This window comes from Triticum aestivum, chromosome 2A (genome assembly GCF_018294505.1).
Source record: "Triticum aestivum cultivar Chinese Spring chromosome 2A, IWGSC CS RefSeq v2.1, whole genome shotgun sequence".
NCBI classification, from domain to species: domain Eukaryota; kingdom Viridiplantae; phylum Streptophyta; class Magnoliopsida; order Poales; family Poaceae; genus Triticum; species Triticum aestivum.
Window position 1 is genome coordinate 212,780,176 of NC_057797.1, and position 16,221 is coordinate 212,796,396.

The following is a 16,221-nucleotide window of genomic DNA, read 5'->3' on the forward strand; positions in this document are numbered from 1 at the left end:
TTGTGGACCTACGAAGTTCAGTAGCAACTTGATCTGAAGTTTCATGATCATCATCATTAACTTCCTCTCTAGTCGGTGCAGGCACCACACAAACATTTTCTTGAGCTGCGCTACTCTCCGGTTCAAGAGGCAATACTTCATCAAGTTCTACTTTCCTCCCACTTACTTCTTTCGAGAGAAACTCTTTCTCTAGAAAGGATCCATTATTGGCAACAAAGATCTTGCCTTCGGATATGAGGTAGAAGGTATACCCAATAGTTTCCTTAGGGTATCCTATGAAGACACATTTTTCCGATTTGGGTTCGAGCTTTTCAGGTTGAAGTTTCTCGACATAAGCATCGCATCCCCAAACTTTCAGAAACGATAGCTTAGGTTTCTTCCCAAACCATAATTCATACGGTGTCGTCTCAAAAGATTTTGACGGATCCCTATTTAAAGTGAATGCGTCAGTCTCTAAAGCAAAGCCCCAAAATGATAGTGGTAGGTCCTAAGAGACATCGTGGATCACACCATGTCCAATAGATTGCGATTTCGACGTTCGGACACACCATTACGCTGAGGTCTTCCAGGCAGCGTGAGTTGTGAAACAATTCCACATTTCCTTAAGTGTGTGCCAAATTCGTGACTCAATTCTCCCCCATGATCTGATCGTAAGAACTTGATTTTCCTGTCACGTTGATTCTCAACCTCACTCTAAAATTCCTTGAACTTTTCAAAGGTTTCAGACTTGCGTTTCATTAAGTAGACATACCCATATCTACTTAAGTCATCAGTGAGAGTGAGAACATAATGATAACCACCGCGAGCCTCAACGCTCATTGGACCGCACACATCAGTATGTATGATTTCCAATAAGTTGGTTGCTCGCTCCATTGTTCCGGAGAACAGAGTCTTGGTCATTTTGCCCATGAGGCATGGTTCGCGCGTGTCAAATGATTCATAATCAAGAGACTCCAAAAGTCCATCTACATGGAGTTTCTTCATGCATTTGACACCAATGTGACCAAGGCGGCAGTGCCACAAGTATGTGGGACTGTCATTATCAACCTTACATCTTTTGGCATTCACACTATGAATATGTGTAACCTCACGTTCGAGATTCAATAAGAATAAACCATTGACCAGCGGGGCATGACCATAAAACATATCTCTCATATAAATAGAACAACCATTATTCTCAGATTTAAATGAGTAGCCATCTCGCATTAAACGAGATCCAGATACAATGTTCGTGCTTAAAGCTGGTACTAAATAACAATTATTGAGGTTTAAAACTAGTCCCGTAGGTAAATGTAGCAGTAGCGTGCTGACGGCGATCACATCGACCTTGGAACCATTCCCGACGCGCATCGTCACCTTGTCCTTCGCCAGTCCCCGCTTATTCCACAACTCCTGTTTTGAGTTACAAATATGAGCAACCGCACCGGTATGAAATACCCAGGAGCTACTACGAGCGTTGGTTAGGTACACATCAATAACATGTATATCACATATACCTTTGGTATTGCCGGCCTTCTTATCCGCTAAGTACTTGGGGCAGTTCCGCTTCTAGTGACCGTTTCCCTTGCAATAAAAGCACTCAGTCTCAGGCATGGGTCCATGCTTTGGCTTCTTCCCGGCAACTGGCTTACCGGGCGCGGCAACTCCCTTGCCATCCTTCTTGAAGTTCTTCTTACCCTTGCCTTTCTTGAACTTAGTGGTTTTATTCACCATCAACACTTGATGTTCCTTTTTGATCTCCACCTCCGGTGACTTCAGCATTGAATATACCTCAGGAATGGTCTTTTCCATCCCCTGCATATTGAAGTTCATCACAAAGCTCTTGTAGCTAGGTGGGAGTGACTGAACCCGAGCGATCGATCGATCCCTTGCTGTTAACTAAACCCGAGTGATTCCTTCACTACTGCTGCTAACTGAAGTCGATCGATGCTGCCTCTGGATGAACAGTGAGCATTGTTGGGGGGTTTGGATGAACAGTTCCCGGTGGGGGGTTGGATGAACAGGACCCCGTCGTAGTAGAGCCTATTGCCCCTGGATGAACAGTACCCCGATTGATCAAGCCGGTGGATGAACAGGACCCCGTGGAGGGCTGGATGAATAAGACGTCCTCGTGGAGGGCTGGATGAACACAACCAGTGGAGGGCTGGATGAACAGTAGCCCATGGAGGGTGGTTAAACAGGACCCCGTGGAGAGGGCTGGTTGAACAGTAGCCGGTGGAGGAGCGCGCGGTGGAGGCTGGATGAACACGAGCCCGTGGATGTACAGTCGCAGGTGGAGGCTGGAGGAGGTCGACGGTTGATGAACAGTAGCCCGTGGAGGCTGGAGGAGGTCGATGGTGGAGATGAACAGTATCCTGTGGAGTCCCGTTTTACGGTATGCCACATCCCTCCCGATGAACAGGACCCCTGTTTCGACCGTAGTGCTTCAACACAAGTCCGTTTCCTCCGTTTTGCGGTACGCCACACCCCTCCCATCAATAGGACCCCGTTTCGACCGTTTTGCGGTACGCCAGACCCCTCCTGATGAATAGGATCCCGTTTCGACCGTGGCCGGTCGAACACAAGGCCGTTTCCTCCGTCTTGCGGTACGCCAGGCCTCGTTTCCATCGGCTGTTCCGTCCAAGCCGGTTGGCTCCCGATGAATAGCACGTGTTTTGTTGCCTCCCGATGAACACGACGCATTCCGTTGCCTCCCCATGAACACTATGACGGCGCAGTTTCTCCGTTCCAACTCAGCCATGTACACAAGCCCTAACCGTCCGTATGCACGAGTGGGCGTTCGTGACCCCGCCCACATGTACGTACGTGGTCGTATTTTCTTTCTTCCACCCTGTCCGTTGTACGTACGGGTACATGCTACGTGCGCGCCTCTACTACGACACGTGCGCGCCTCTACTACGACACGTGCCCTTCCTTACATGGCCATGGTTCATCGCTGCAGCCTATAGACAGACCGATCGTATGTACGTACACGTTCATGACCAGAGTGACAACGCTACGTACGCTTCGACCAGGTGGGTCCCGACTATCAGGCACTTCCTTCCATGTGTAGATGTAGCTGGTAGGTCCCAACAGTCAGGGGGCGAATATTGTTTTTTGCCTGTAATATGGACGCACTTCCTTGCGTGTGAAGATATAGCTGGTGGGTCCCAGCAGTCAGGGGGGAAACATTTTTTTCACGAAATACGGTGGCCCGTCTGGTGGGTCCCTGCTGTCAGGTGGAGGAATCATTATTTTCCACGTAATAAGAGGCACTTCCTTGCTATGGCCGTGGACCCAGCTGTCAGCCTCTCCACATACAGTACTCTTTCGATGGAAGTCATTCGTTGACCACATTGACCACGCCACACCGAGAGCACCAGGGCGGTGGACGACGGCGAGGCCTAGGAAGGGGACGACATGGAGCCAGGAAATACGCGGCAGTGGATGCCCACGCGGAGGGAAGTACATGGGTTGACTGCTTCGGCTGCGGTGTGAGGCTGTCGTTGTGAGAGAATAACAGGAGGTGTGGGTGAGTATAGAGGGATGGCATGGCCAGCGGTGGCAGCACAGCCGAACACGGGAGGCAGAAGCAGGTGGCACGGCCGACGCTTGTTTGGGCGGCTGGACCAACAAGACCAGAGGTTGAAGAAATCACTACGGTCGTTGGATGGTCATCGTACGGTCACTGGAGCTAGAATTGTTCATATTGACTAAGTTCACAAAGCCGTCCGTCCCCGTCATCTTAGTAGGCCCACAAGTCAGCCTCCCACTATGGTGGGTCCTAGCTAGCAGGCGGAGTATTCAATTTTTTGTGCGTAATAACGAGGAACTTCCTTGCGTGCGAAGATATAGATGGTGGGTCCGACCTGTCAGCGGGGGAACATTTTTTCATGAAATAGAGAGGCCCTTCCGGTGGGTCCCCGCTGTCAGGTGGACGAATCATTATTTTGTGCATAATAAGGAGGCATTTCCTTGCGTGCGGCCTGATACGTCTCCAACGTATCTATAATTTTTGATTGTTCCAAGCTATTATATATTCTGTTTTGGATGTTTATTGGGCTTATTTATACACTTCTATGTTATTTTTGGGACTAACCTATTAACCGGAGGCCAAGCCCAAATTGCTGTTTTTTTGCCTTTTTCAGTGTTTCGCAGAAAAAGAATATCAAATGGAGTTGTCACAGCCCTAGAGTTTGATTGCAATTAGTTTCATAAGCATCCTTGCATCATGTCTATATTTGTTTGAAACTTGAAATGGGGATCGCCTAAACCCTAGCATCAAAGGAATTCACTAGGTTCAACTAAAATATTTTTCAGTAAATCCAAATGGCTTTAAAATTTTTTCATCATTTTTGGAAAATGCTGGAAACAGTAACCAGAGGTGATGAACATTTTTCCATGACATATTTGGGCTCTGAATTAAATCATACTCTATTTGAATTTGGGCACTTAAATACTATAAAATATTTAAAATGTCCAAATAATCCTAAACTGAAATGTTCCATGTTGGATATATTCCAAACACTGGCCATGAGCAGTTTGGTGATTTTTTAGTGTGCCTAAGTATTTTTAATAAAGCCAAACACAATTACAGAAAATAGAAAAGAGAAATAAAAATAGGAAAAGAACAGAGGTTCACCTGGAACTTACCTGGCGCCCACCAAAGCCCACCTGGCCGGCCCAGTTGGCCAGCCCAGCCCACCAGCGCCACCGTCCTCAAGCTCCCGCCAGGAGGACGCGCGCGTGTGGTCGCCGCGCGCGGGCACACACCCTGGCCACCTCCTCTCTGCCTGCTTGCCCGGACACCTATGGGAGATGCCACGCGCCAGCCCCTGACTCTCTCACTCTCTCCCGTGCTTCTTCCCTCTTCCGCTCTCTCTCCCTCTCGCGCCCGAGCGCAACCGCCACCGCCGCTCATCGTTGCCACGGCCACTGCCTCCTCCTCGCCCTTCTAACGTGCCCGAGACCTCCGCCACATCGTCGTCATCCTCTCCTCCAAGCCATGCAAGCCGGGAGACCTCATAGCACCGTCATTGGCATCGTCTCCAAGCTTCGGCACCGGAGCCGTCTCCGACGATTCGCCGGCCATGGCGCGTCCCCGCCCTCCTCGTCGCCTTTGCTGGAACCGGGGTGAGCCCCTCTCCATTCCACCTCTATTCTCGATGCCCCGCATGTACTCCACCACTAGAGCCGTCGTGCTCAAAGCTCGCCGCCGCACGGCCATGTCGCCGCCGTTGTTCTGCCTAGCGTACGCCTCATCTGAGCTCGTAGACGAGCTCCAAGAGGACCCAAGAGGCCGTGGCACACCTCATACGGCTTCCCCGTGCCCTGGAGTCGTGCGCCCGCTCGAGCCGAGCTCCGACCGCCGTCGTGAGCTTTGTTCCGGCGAGCTCCGGCACCCCCACAGCCACCCACCGCCTCTCTGGATGCGGGAGAGCACGGGCTACGCCCCGGTGGTCTCCGCGCGTCCAGCCGCCGCCAGTCGCGCTTCTTCGACGAGTTTCTACCGCAATTTTGGTCGTCGTCGGCCAAACTCCGGCGAGGGCCGACGTGGCCTCGCCATTAGCACTAACCCAGCCAGCTGGACCACCATTAGACGCTAACAGCGGGCCCCGCAGCAGGTCAAAGCCGTAGTCAACGCGGGATTAGTTTCTGTCTCACTGACCAGTGGACCCCACTGGTCAGGTTTGACCTGGCCGACCCAGTTGACCTGCTGACATCACACCTATGTCATGCTGACACAGTAAAGCATTTTCTAGATTTAAGTTTATTCAGGAAATTCCAGAAAATAGTATAAACTTCTAAAAATCATAGAAATTCAACCATAACTCCAAATGAAACAAATTATATATGAAAAATGATCAGAAAAATCCAAAGAATCTGTTTATGTCATTTTCATGCATGTTAGAACAACTTATATCCTCTGTTTAGGACAATTCAATTAAATAGCATTTAAGAAAGCACATATGGAGTTTGAATTTGAACCTAGTGTTCAAACCAACTGCATTTAACTTGTTGCTAGTTGCATTAGGCCAATCAACAGCATATTGCCATGTCACATTCATGCATCATATTGTTGCATTGCTTTGATTGTGTCCTTCTCTGTTTGCCGATAACCGTCCCCTCTCAGTCGACGATGTTTCCGAAGACATGATCGATGACACCGATGAAGAACTATATTATCTTCAGAAGTGCCAGGCAAGAAAACCCCCTTGTTCATTCCGATACAATCCCACTCTCTCACTCCTTCTCTCTTTTACTGCATTAGGACAACAACGTTTCAACTGTTACATGTTGCGGTAGCTGAACCCCTTTCCTCTGCATGACCTGTCATTCTCTAGTAAATAGATGAAACCCACTAGCATGAGTAGGAGTTGTTTGAGCCCTGATGTGCCTACTCATTCATGTTTGTTTGTCAAGCCTGCTACTGCTTAGAGTTGAGTCAGGTCTGATTCATCGGGGATGAATTGGAATGTGGTGAACATGTCCTACTGTTGAGAGCTAAGGGTGTGAACACGATTTGGTAAAGGTAGCGGTGAGAGGCCATGTAGGAGTACATGGTGGGTTGTCTCATTGCAGCCGTCCTTAGGAACTGAGTTCTGTGTTTGTGATCCATGAACAACTACTACCACGCATTGGAATGCTTAAGTGCCCCTCTCGACTTATTAATCAACCTGATCTCTATCCAGGAGTTGCAACTAGTTTCTGGTGTTTGTAGGTAGTGTTAGTAGTCTACCAAGTGGCACCCGATACAGGTGGGCTTGGGACAGACTAGGCACAGTGGCCCGGTGTACCAAGTGGCACCCGGATGATGGGCTTGGGAACACTGTACACATCGTTTGGGGCCGTGAGCGACATCCCGGCCAGATCTCCTTGCGGATGGAACCCGAATAGGCAATAAACCTGGACGAGAGTCTTGTGTGGTTAGTTAGGTCGTGGCCGACACCCTCGCCCAGCTTCCGCTTGAAGGTTGCCGAGGTACATGATGTGTATAGGGCGATAAGTGGCCAAAGCGTGTGTGAAGAAGACCACCCCTGCAGGGTTATCATTATCTATGTGGACTCATCTGCGCCACCTCAAAAGAGTTGCTTGCAGTCGTAGTTCAGGTTAGCCACTGAGTCAAAGCTGGCTTGCTACAGTTAAACTCCACTACCCCTTTGTTGATACAGATGCATATGTAGTTAGTTCTGATGTAAGTCTTGCTGGGTACATTCGTACTCACGTTTGCTTAATTTATGTTTTGTAGAGAGACTTCAGTCTCGCTAGTAGTTCCACATGGACTCCAACGTTTAGCTTGTTACCTCAGCTACGATCTTGTACCCTTGAGAGGGTCTGGTAGATTGTCAGGCTCCTCAGCCTTCTTCATTTTTAGTTGTCTGTAGTCAGACAAGTTGAGCTTCCGCATGTGCTTTGACTTGTATGCTCTGAATGTTGGGTCATGAGACCCATGCTTGTAATATCTCGCTCCTCGGAGCCTAATGAATAAATACTTGAGTTGTAGAGTTATGTTGTGATGCCATGTTGTATTTACACATATCAAGCATATTGTGTGTATGATTGAAATGCTTGGTATGTGTGGGATCCGACAATCTAGTTAATTATCCTTGGCAGCCTCTCTTATGGGGAAATGTAGTCTAGAGCTTCCATGAGCCATAGTAGTCCGCTACAGCCCGGTTCACCGGAGTCCTGTTAGCCCAGCACTACTGCTTAGGACACTTGACTGGCCGGCATGTGTTTCACGTCGTTCATGTGTCTGTCCCTTCGGGGAAATGTCACGCGGTGACATCCGGAGTCCTACCTAGCCTGCTACAGCCCGGGTTCCCGGAGTCCTGTTAGCCCAGTGCTACAGCCGGATTCACACGCTGCTGACTGACATGATCGATGTGATTCATGTATGCCTGTCCCCATAGGTCTGTGTCGCTTTGGGTTCATGACTAGCCATGTCGGCCCGGGTTCTCTGTCATATGGATGCTAGCGACACTATCATATACGTGAGCCAAAAGGCGCAAACGGTCCCAGGCCATGGTAAGGCGACACCCGTGGGGATACCGTGCGTGAGGCCACAAAGTGATATGAGGTGTTACCGGCTAGATCGATGTGACTTGGAATCGGGGTCCTGACAGGAGTCCAAACGGAATGAAACCTTCGGGAGCGTGATTTTTGGAACAAACATGATCTAGAGGACTTGGAGTGGACATCAAGAAATCAACGAGGAGGCCACGAGGCAGGGGCGCCTACCCCCCTAGGCGCGCCCTCCACCCTCGTGAGCCCCTCGTGGCTCCACCGACTTACTTCTTCCTCCTATATATACCTACGTACCCTGAAAACATCACAGAGCACCACGAAAACCTAATTCCACCGCCGCAACCTTCTGTACCCAAGAGATCCCATCTTGGGGCCTTTTCTGGAGCTCTGCTGGAGGCGGTATTGATCATGGAGGGCCTCTACATCAACTCCATGGCCCCTCCGATGATGTGTGAGTAGTTTACCTCAGACCTTCGGGTCCATAGTTATTAGCTAGATGGCTTCTTTTCTGTCTTTGGATCTCAATACAAAGTTCTCCTCGATTCTCTTGGAGATCTATTCGATGTAATCTTCTTTTGCGGTGTGTTTGTCAAGATCCGATGAATTGTGGGTTTATGATCCAGATTATCTATGAACAATATTTGATTCTTCTCTGAATTCTTTTATGTATGATTGGTTTATCTTTGCAAGTCTCTTTGAATTATCAGTTTGGTTTGGCCTACTAGATTGATCTTTCTTGCAATGGGAGAAGTGCTTAGCTTTGGGTTCAATCTTGCGGTGCTCGATCCCAGTGATAGCAGGGGAAACGACACGTATTGTATTGTTGCCATCGAGGATAAAAAGATGGGGTTTATATCATATTGCATGAGTTTATCCCTGTACATCATGTCATCTTGCATAAAGCGTTACTCCATTCTTATGAACTTAATACTCTAGATGCATGCTGGATAGCGGTCGATGTGTGGAGTAATAGTAGTAGATGCAGGCAGGAGTCGGTCTACTTGTCACAAACGTGATCCCTATATACATGATCATACCTAGATATTCTCATAATTATTCGCTTTTCTATCAATTGCTCGATAGTAATTTGTTCACCCACCGTAATACTTATGCTATCTTGAGAGAAGCCACTAGTGAAACCTATGGCCCCCGGGTCTATTTTCCATCATACAAGTTTCCAACCTATTTTATTTTGCAATCTTTACTTTCAATCTATATCATAAAAATACCGAAAACATTTATCTTATTATTATTATCTCTATCAGATCTCACTCTCGCAAGTGGCCGATAAGGGATTGACAATTTCTTTATCGCGTTGGTTGCGAGGTTCTTATTTGTTTGTGTAGGTACGAGGTGACTTGCGCGTGGTCTCCTACTGGATTGATACCTTGGTTCTCAAAAACTGAGGGAAATACTTACGTTGCTTGCTCCATCACCCTTTCCTCTTCAAGGAAAAACCAACGCAGTGCTCAAGAGGTAGCAAGAAGGATTTCTAGCGCCGTTGCCGGGGAGATCTACGCCAAGTCAAGACATACCAAGTACCCTTCAAAACTCTTACCCTTCGCATTACATTATTTGCCATTTGCTTCTCGTTTTCCTCTCCCCCACTTCACCCTTGCAGTTTTATTCGCCCTCTCTTTCCGTTCGCTTTTTCTTCGCTTGTTTGCTTGTGTGTTGGATTGTTTGCTTGTCACGATGGCTCAATATAATACTAAATTGTGTGACTTTTCCAATACCAACAATAATGATTTTATTAGCACTTCGATTGCTCCTCTTACCGATGCTGAATCTTGTGAAATTAATACTGCTTTGCTGAATCTTGTCATGAAAGATCCGATTTCTGGCCTTCCTAGTGAAGATGTCGCTACCCATCTAAACAACTTTGTTCATTTGTGTGATATGCAAATGAAGAAAGATGTGGATAATGATATTGTAAACTTAAGCTATTTCCGTTTTCGCTTAGAGATCGTGCTAAAGTTTGGTTTTCATCTTTGCCTAAAAATAGTATTGATTCATAGAATAAGTGCAAAGATGCTTTTATCTCTAAGTATTTTCTATAGATAAGATCATCTCTCTTAGAAACGATATTATGAATTTTAAGCAACTTGATCATGAGCATGTTGCACAATCTTGGGAGAGGATGAAATTAATGATATGTAATTGCCCTACACATGGTTTGAATTTATGGATGATTATTCAAAAAATTATGCTGGATTGAAGTTTGCTTCTAGAAATCTTTTAGATTCAGCCGCGGGAGGCACTTTTATGGAAGTCACTTTAGGAGAAGCTACCAAACTCCTAGATAATATTATGGTTAAGTATTCTCAATGGCACACTGAAAGATCTACTAGTAAAAAGGTGCGTGCAATTGAAGAGATTAATGTTTTGAGTGGAATGATGGATGAACTTATGAAATTGTTTGCTAATAAGAGTGCTCCTATTGATCCTAATGATATGCCTTTGTCTACTTTGATTGAGAATAATAATGAATCTATGGATGTGAATTTTGTTGGTAGGAACAATTTTGGTAACAAGGCGTATAGAGGTAATTTTAATTCCACGCCGTTTCCTAGTAATTCCTCTAATACTTATGGTAATTCCTACAAAAATTCTTATGGAAATTATAATAAGATGCCCTCTGATTTTTAATCTAGTATTAAATAATTTATTAGTTCGCAAAAGAGTTTCAATGCTTTGATTGAAGAAAAATTGCTTAAGATTGATGAATTGGCTACGAACATGGATAGAATTTCTCTTGATGTTTTTTGAAACCTAGATCTATTCCACCTAAGCATGATATCAATGAGTCTCTCAAAGCCATGAGAATTTCCATTGATGACTGCAAAGAAAGAACCACTAGGATGCGTGCTAAGAAAGATTGCTTTGTGAAGGCGTGTTCTTCTAGTTTTTATGAAAATAAAGATGAATATCTAAAAGTAATTGATGTGTCCCCTATTAAATCCTTGTTTTGCAATATGAATCTCGATAATGATGGGACTGGAGATGAGTCAACTTTAGTTAGAAGGCGTCCCAAAAATTCGGAGTTTTTAGATCTTGATGCAAAAATTGGTAAAAGTGGGATTGAAGAGGTTAATACTTTTAATAGAAATGAACCCACTATCTTGGATTTCAAGGAATTTAATTATTATAATGGCTCTTTTATAGATTGTATTTCCTTGTTGCAATCCATGCTAAATTCTCCTCATGCTTATAGTCAAAATATTTCTTTTACTAAACATATAGTTGATGCTTTGATGCAATCTTACGAAGAAAAACTTGAGTTGGAAGTTTCTATCCCTAGAAAACTTTATGACGAATAGGAACCTAAAATTAAAATTAAAATTAAAGATCATGAATGCTATGCTTTGTGTGATTTGGGTGCTAGTGTTTCCACGATCCCAAAAACTTTGTGTGATTTGCTAGGTTTCCGTGAATTTGATGATTGTTCTTTAAACTTGCACCTTGCGGATTCCACTATTAAGAAACCTATGGGAAGAATTAATGATGTTCTTATTGTTGCAAATAGAAATTATGTGCCCGTAGATTTCATTGTTCTTGATATAGATTGCAATCCTTCATGTCCTATTATTCTTGGTAGACCTTTCCTTAGAACGATTGCTGCAATTATTGATATGAAGGAAGGGAATATTAGATTCCAATTTCCGTTAAAGCAGGGCATGGGACAATTTCCTAGAAATAAAATTAAATTACCATATGAATCTATTATGAGAGCCACTTATGGATTTCCTACAAAAGATGGCAATACCTAGATCTATCTTCGCTTTTATGCCTAGCTAGGGGCGTTAAACGATAGCGCTTGTTGGGAGGCAACCCAATTTTATTTTTATTCCTTGCTTTTTGCTCCTGTTTAGTAATAAATAATTTATCTAGACTCTGTTTTGGTTGTGTTTTTTGTGTTTAATTAGTGTTTGTGCCAAGTAGAACCGTTGGGAAGACTTGGGGAAAGTCTTTTTGATCTTGATGTAAAAAACAGAAACTTTAGCGCTCACGAGAATTGCTGCCATTTTTTATTGGAGAGTGCTATTTAGTTAATTATTTTTGTAGATGATTAATATATAAATTACTCACGTCCAGAAATTTATTTTATAAATTTTGGGGTTCCAGAAGTTTGCATTAGTTACAGATTACTACAGACTGTTCTGTTTTTTGACAGATTCTGTTTTTCGTGTGTTGTTTGCTTATTTTGATGAATCTATGGCTAGTAATGAAGTTTATAAACCATAGAGAAGTTGGAATACAGTAGGTTTAACACCAATATAAATAAATAATGAGCTCATTACAGTACCTTGAAGTAGTGTTTTGTTTTCTTTCGCTAACGGAACTCATGAGATTTTCTGTTAAGTTTTGTGTTGTGAAGTTTTCAAGTTTTGGGTAAAGATTTGATGGATTATGGAACAAGGAGTGTGTTGGGGATATTACTACTGGGCGTAAACCGGCCTATCTGGGCTGGGTTAACTTCGTCAGTATTTAAGTATGTTAAAGCCCAAGAAGACAGAGGAGGGCTCAAGGCCCATGGTCGGTTCAAGGCCTGTAGCCGTAAACCGGCGTTAGTAGTTAACCTGTATTGTAAGTTAGGAATAAGTAGAGACCAAAACCGGACACATCTATGAGCCGGTATTGGGACTCCGTAAGCCGACGGGAGTCACCCGTGTATATAAGGGGACGACCCGGCGGCAGTTCAAGGACAACAGACAACAACTCGAGACATAGGCGAAGCTTGTTTGCTCCCTAGTCATCGAAACTCCATCAATTCCATAACAACTAGACGTAGGCTTTTACCTTCATCGAAGGGGCCGAACTAGTATAAACTCTCTTGCGCCCTTGTGTCCGCTTTAACCCCTTCAAGCTAACCCGTCGCGATGGCTCCACGACTAAGTCCTTTCTCTAGGACAACTGCCGTGACAAAACCACGACAGTTGGCGCCCACCATGGCGCCCTCGCACGATGGTTTCCGGTTCTTGGAGGGCCGCTTTGAAGGACTCGAGGGCTATGCTGTAGGCCGGATGACTAAGAGTCGTCGCGGTAAGCTCTACATCGACGATGCAGGCTAGCGCCCCAAGGCCGGCTCAATTGAGTACGGGTACTGGGTCCCCTTTGGTAGCATTCACGTTTTCATTGGCAAGATCGGTGAACCGGGCCCTGAGCCGGACATCTGCACCGACCTCATCGAGACGGCTCAGCGTGCGCGATCCGCCCGGGTTAAACCGGCCATGAAGCGTGCCTTCGTGGGAGTCATCCATGGAGGAAGTTATGAGGACGGATCGGAATTTCGCGGAACGACCGTCGTTTGTTCCGGTGACGAATCTTCGATCAGAGAAACCGAATCTCTTTATTAGCTACAAGAAGGCCGGATTGGGAGTTGTTCCGATGGCGATAGTATTCCGGACCCCTCTGATATGCCCAACCGGGTTGGAATATTCATGGCCGGAACACAAGCAGTGCTTCATTCTTCGACAGCTACGGCAACGATCTCCGGTTCAGCAGCGGCGACGGCTGCCGGGGCAGGAGTCCCTGTGCGCCCGCCGGCTCAGGTTCTATCAGAACTATTTGATGTGTTGGTTGTGCTTATGGCGGAAGTTAATCCGCCGGATCAGGACATTCACAACGCGGAGATTGCAAAGGAAAAGGAACAGATCACCCAGGCCAAGGCGGATCTGGCGGCTGAGGACACCAGGATGGCCGCAGAGCGGGCCGCTTTAGACGCACAGGCCTACAAGCTTATGTTGGACCAGGGCGCGTCACATGAAGTCATGAGGAGGAAGCATCGATCCCGCTTACCTCCGGTTTTCGAGGCCAGAGACCTTTTGAACACTCCAGGACCAAGAGTCGGCAATCCGCTGGAGGGAAACCGGGCAGAAGCCCCTGGGATCGGTGCACCGGTTCAGCCTCGTCAGATGGACCCGCCTCGTCAAAACACCGTTGTACCTCAGGCTGCTTTAACACCTCCGGGTCACTACTCCAACCCAATGGACAATCTTGTTGCCACTGCTGCATGGCTGGAGGCCATTCCATTTGAAGGTGACTCGCCGCAGGCAGTAGAGACGCGACGGGTCAAGGAACTTCTGAGGACAGCTTTGGCCCAACAGGAAGCGTACTCGTACAGCCGCGACCGGATCCACTCGACCCCCTGTCCAAGCCGGAGCTATAGCAGACACATGGATGAACCGGCAGTGTCGAGTAATGAACGGCGTGGGGCACCCCGTGACAACAACCCGACGGGTGGTGCTGATGACGCTCAGGGAGTGGTGGACCGGGCCCGCGCACGCAGGGAGGCCGAGTTAGCCACACGGCATCAGGCTCGGTAGCTCACGCCAGTTTGTCCAACCACCTTGACTGAACCTGGTGTTACTTCTAGTTCTTTGGGGGTGCCTTGCCTTATCCCCGCTTTACGCAACGTGTGCCTGCCCAAGGATTTCAAAGGCCCACGCAAGGTACCAAATTACACGGCGGATCAACCTCCAGAGACATGGGTGGAGAGCTATGAGATGGCCATGGAGATGCTTGATGTGGATGACGCGGCATGTGCGAAATACTTCACCATGATGCTCGAAGGAACGACCCATACTTGGTTAAAAAGCTTGTCGGCTAATTCTATCAGTTCATGGGCCCAATTACGAGCCCGGTTTATCAGCAATTTCAAAGATACCTGTAAACAGCCTATGTCGATAGTGGACTTAGTTGCATGTGTCCAGGAGGAAGGAGAATCAACGACTCATTGGGTGCGTCGGGTTTCACAAGTGTTGCACTCCTCAGACCGCATCAACGCTGACACCGCAGTATTAACCCTAGAAGGCAACTGCTGGTTCGGACCCCTGAAGCTGAAGTTGGGACGGATGAAGCGTCATTGCACCGACATGGGGACCCTCATGGCCGCTTTGGTGAAATATGCTGATTCTGATAGTACCAAGGATCCCGAATCTGATGATGACAAGACAGGGAAAGGGAAGAAGAACAACAGCTCTAAAGGTCAGCAGCATCACTAGGCAGGCAATGGTGGAGGAAGCAAGCGTAAAGCGGATGCTAACATGGACTTTATGGCTAATACCAACGCACAGGACAATGGCCAGCGACGCAAGGGTAGGCCGAAAAATCGTAATGGAGCGCCCAACCCTAACCCAAACCGCCTAAACTATCTGCTAAGCCAGCCCTGTCCAAGACATGGGACGAAGGAGGCGCCGGCAAACCACCTTTGGAAAGATTGCTTTATTATGCAGGAGTTCAAGAATTCTAATAATTTCCGGCATGATCACAAATCTGGCGGTGGCTCGGGATCTGGGCCGGGTTACGGAGGAGGAAGTTCCGGTTCAGGATTCAATGGTAATCCGGGCGGACATAATGGTCAAAATAGTCAGAACAACCAGGGTGGTTACAACCAACAGCAGCAACAGTCAGGTTACCAGAGCAACCCAAAGCAGTTGAGTAATGGGCAGTACCATGTCTTCACCACTAGCTTGGACAAGCGAGACCAGAAAGTTCAGAGGCGGGCGGTCAACTCTGTTGAACCGGCCATACCCCGTTATCTACGTTGGTCTGAACAGCCAATTATATGGAGCAGAGAAGATCGCCCTCCCCAGGTCGATAATCTGGGTCAGTTGGCTCTGGTGGTGGCGCCTCAGGTGGGAGGTTAAAATTTCACCAAGGTGCTCATGGATGGAGGGAGCAGCATTAACATCCTGTACTATGAGACCTTCCGTCGTATGGGACTAACAGATAAGAATCTCAAACCGTCTAGTACAGTATTCCACGGTGTAGTGCCTGGCAGATCAGCATATCCCATTGGTAAGATAGCTCTGGAAGTGGCCTTTGGGGATGATCATGATTCCAGGTCGGAGATATTGACGTTTGAAGTGGTGAAAATCCAAAGTCCATATCATGCCCTGTTTGGGCGACCGACCTACGCCAAGTTTATGGCTCGGCCCTGTTATGTGTATTTGCAGCTCAAGATGCCGGGTCACAAGGGGACAATAACGGTTCACGGAAGCCGCAAAATCGCTTTGGAATGCGAGGAAGGAGATGCGGCTTATGCAGAGTCGGTTTGTGCCACCAAGGAGTTGAAGTACTATAAAGACAATGTTGATCCGGCGGACATGACTCCGTTGAAGAAGCCAACTACGGAGCATGATCCGGCCCTGAAGACCAAATCGGCAGCAGAAACTAAGCTTGTTGACTTCGTACCTGGTGATTCGTCCAAGC